Genomic DNA, 4142 nt, shown 5'->3' on the forward strand with positions numbered 1-4142 from the left:
CCCATGCCCCAAATGTGACCCATCTGCCAACTGCTGAGGTGCGAAGCACCTATGGTGTCTAGCCATCTCCTCGTAGCCTTCTTTTGATAAAACTTTTTGGCATGTCCCTCGTCTCCTTCTTCAAAAGCTTCCAGTCACCTTTATCCGCCAGTTGGGTTTAGGCTTCCTCGCCGCCACGATGGCATCTCGCAGCTCCAGACACCACACATGCGCTTTCGCATGTAGTGCTCATTGAAATCATACTCAGGGAGGTTAGGGAATTTACTTCTCAATTCTTGCAAGACTGCCTCCTTCTTATCGTTATCTTGGAGCTGCCAGTCAAGGACTATGCCGTTCTTGAAATGGTGGCTCATCAACCGCCTCATGGCGGTCATCACTTGCATCCCCTTTTTATTTTTTACGATTTCTCGACCCATAATGATGTCATAGTAAAGGTCCTCAGGTAGGGGATGATTTGATCCTTTCCTAAGGCTAGGCATGGGAGTAGCAGATGGGGTGGAGGCATAGGTGGAAGAGGCAGTGCCGATGATGCATGGAGTGATGGGTGTTGTCTATAGACTAGTGTGGTGATCGGTACCTCATCATAGTAGGGAAGGTCATGAACAACCTCTATGGGCTCATGTACATCTCGTGTACCACCGCGACCTAGACCACAACAGGACTAGAACCTTTCGCACTCTTCTTGGAAGGCCGCTGTCATTCCCTATGTGAAGGATAGGGATCAAAGTGGGCAGACTCAACCACATCTACTGCAACACCCAGTCCCAAACAAGATCCCCTGCCACCCTCCTTGGAACGCCTCTATCGATTATCAGGAGAAGAGTACGTAGGTGATGCCTACATGGTCGTGAACCTAGATGCGGAGAGCTGATGGCCCTCCTAGAGGAGAGGGACAATAGGAGGTTGTTCGAGACTCGATGAGACCTCCAATTGTCTCAAGGTCAGCTGGGCTCATCGAATTCACGAAGTCCTCAAGACTCATGAGTGATTTGGATGCCCTGGAAGGGGAGGACCTCTGTGAAGATGGAGAGGATCTGCATGAAGAGGACATGGTCTGCCGTTGGGATGGGTAAACAAAAATAAAATTAGTATGATTAAACAACTTAATACTAATTACATGCACATGAATAAATAAAAAACATATCAAAGTTATGCATCCACGCAAGCAAGAGGACAATACGTATTCACATAATTAAGATACATTGTCCAAAAAACAAGGTTTAATTTCTACATTGTCCATAATAACTGTCAAAAAAGAGTTTATGGTGTATAGGGTGTTAGGTGTTGGGTTTAAATCTACAAATGTACAAGCAAAGGGGAACATGGCAAGGAGAATCATCAACGGGGATGTCTTAGTGCTACACGTAGAGCTCGCTCAATGGAAGACAATCATGTGGATCTCACCATGATAAGGTGTGAGTGGTGCGTGGTGTCAATCATACCTCGTCCATCTCCACATCGACATAGCTTGTGCCTCTCCTAATAGCCAACCGTACCGGCTTTCTACAAATGCATGGTAGGACCGTGGCTAGAAGGAGGAACCCTACCACAATTGTAAAGAAGGACTACTGGTACGGCATCTGTACATGAAAGGGAGTGTTGAAAGGGGTATGAGTTAAAGAGGAAGACAACAATATGAAATGCATATGGATACGCATATATGAAGCACATGCATCATGAGTGCATCAGTAGGGGAATTAGAGGAAGAGGACATAAGGGAAGGCAAGAGGGCAAGGCATATGCATCCTGCAAATGCAAGGGCATATGCACTATGCAAATGCATCATGCTACACCATGCAAATGCAAGGGCAGATGCATATGCTTCTACATATGCTTAGGCAAGGGAAAACTTATAAGTGATAGAATAGGGGAATTAGGGAAGATGGCATAAGGGAAGGAAGGAGGGCAAGGCATATGCATCTTGCAAATGCTTCATGAAAATGCAAGGGCATATGCATATGCTTAGGCAAGGGCAAGCTTATAAGTGATAGGATAGGGGAATTAGGAGAGAGGGCATAAGAGAAGGCAAGAGGGAAAATAGGGGAAAAGGCATATGCTTAGGAGTGATAGGATAGGGGAAGAGGGCTTATGCTTATATGCATATGCATCAACATATGAGCATATGCTCATGCATAAGCATAAGCATAGAGGGCATAAGCATAAGCATAGTGGGCATAAGAAAGGCAAAGAGGGCATAAACAAATTCTTAGGAGTGATAGGATAGGGGAAGAGAGCTTATAAGTGAAATGGGGGAGAGGGGAAGAATATGATTATGCTTATGCTTATATGCATATGCATGCGCATATGAGCATATTCTCATGCATAAGCATAACCATTTGCATACATAAATGTGTATGCTTATGAGTGTGAGAGGGTAGGGGAATTAGAGAAGAGGGAATAAGCAAGCCAAAGAGGGCATAAGGAAATTCTTAGAAGTGATAGGATAGGGGAAGAGAGCTTATGAGTGAAATAGGGGAGAGGGAAATCATATGATTATGCTCATATGCATGAGCATATGAGCATATGCTCATGCATAAGCATAAGCATTTGCATACGCAAATGCATATGCTTATGACTGTGAGAGCGTAGGGGAATTAGGGAAGAGGGCATAAGAAAGGCAAAGAGGGCATAAGCAAATGCTTAGGATTGATAGGATAGGGAAAGAGAGCTTATGAGTGATAGGGGGGAGGCAAAGCAGATGATTATGCTTATGCTTATATGCATGTGCATGAGCATATGAGCATATGCTCATGCATAAGCATAAGCATAAGCATTTGCATATGCATATGAGTGTGAGAGGGTAGGGGAATTAGGGAAGAGGGCATAAGCAAGGCAAAGAGGGAATAAACAAATGCTTAGGAGTGATAGGATAGGGTAAGAGAGCTTATGATTGAAATGGGGGAGAGGGAAAGCATATGATTATGCTTGTGATTTTATGCATATGCATGAGCATATGAGCATATGCTCATGCATAAGCATAAGCGTTTGCATATGCAAATGCATATTCTTATGAGTGTGAGAGGGTAGGGGAATTAGGGAAGAGGGCATAAGCAAATGCTTAGGAGTGATAGGATAGTAAAAGAGAGCTTATGAGTGAAATAGGGGAGAGGGAAAGCATATGATTATGCTTATGCTTATATGCATATGCTCATGCATAAGCATAAGCATTTGCAATGAAAATCCATATGCTTATGAGTGTGAGAGGGTAGGGGAATAAGGGAATAGGGCATAAGCAAGGCAAAGAGGGCATAAGAAAATGCTTAGGAGTGATAGGATAGGGGAAGATACCTTATGAGTGAAATCGGGGAGAGGGAAAGCATATGATTATGCTTATTCGTATATGCATATGCATGAGCATAGGAGCATATGCTCATGCATAAGCATAAGCATTTGCATATGCTTATGAGTGTGAGAGGGTAGGGGAATTAGGGAAGAGGGCATAAGCAAGGCAAAGGGGGCATAAGCAATGCAAAGAGGGCAAATGCTTAGGAGTGTCAATAGGATAGGGGAAGAGAGCAAGGCAAGCATATGCTTAGGCAAGGGCAAGATTATGCGTGATAGGATGGGGGAATAGGGCAAGGCAGGGCAAAGGCATCATGCATATGCATATTCTTATGAATGTGATAGGGTATGGGAATTAGAGGGCAACATGAGTGAAATAGTGGAAGAGGGAAAATGATCAAGAGTGATTTTATGGTACCTACAGCCCCAAATGCCTCACGTAGAATCCCGTGGAAAAACAAAATGAAAAAATACAAATGAAAGGGGTGAGATGACTTACTTGAAAGTTTAGGGTTGACCGGTTTTCTTTTAGTCCTGCAAAAACAAGGAAAGAGGGCAATAAACCATTCCATGAGAACAAAGGAGAGACAAGAAGAGAAAAGGAGAAGAAAAGGAGATGCAAAATAATACACAAAGCAAGTAAAGCAAGGGAAAGCAAGACAAATACCCAAAAAACAAGAGGTGAGCCTTCTTTCTTTCACCAAATCTCGTTTTTTGTCCTTCAACTTTGAAAATAAAGCATGAAATTGAGCACATGGGCTTAGCAATGCAAGGAGAAACATGCTTCAACACTCACAAAACAAAATGGGGGAAGGAAAGAACCTACATTGTTTAAATAGACACACCTTCTTGGAAAATGA

Source organism: Dipteris shenzhenensis, chromosome 20 (assembly GCF_047967505.1).
Source record: "Dipteris shenzhenensis isolate YYH24624 ecotype China chromosome 20, Dip_SZ_1.0, whole genome shotgun sequence".
Classification (NCBI taxonomy): Eukaryota; Viridiplantae; Streptophyta; class Polypodiopsida; order Gleicheniales; family Dipteridaceae; genus Dipteris; species Dipteris shenzhenensis.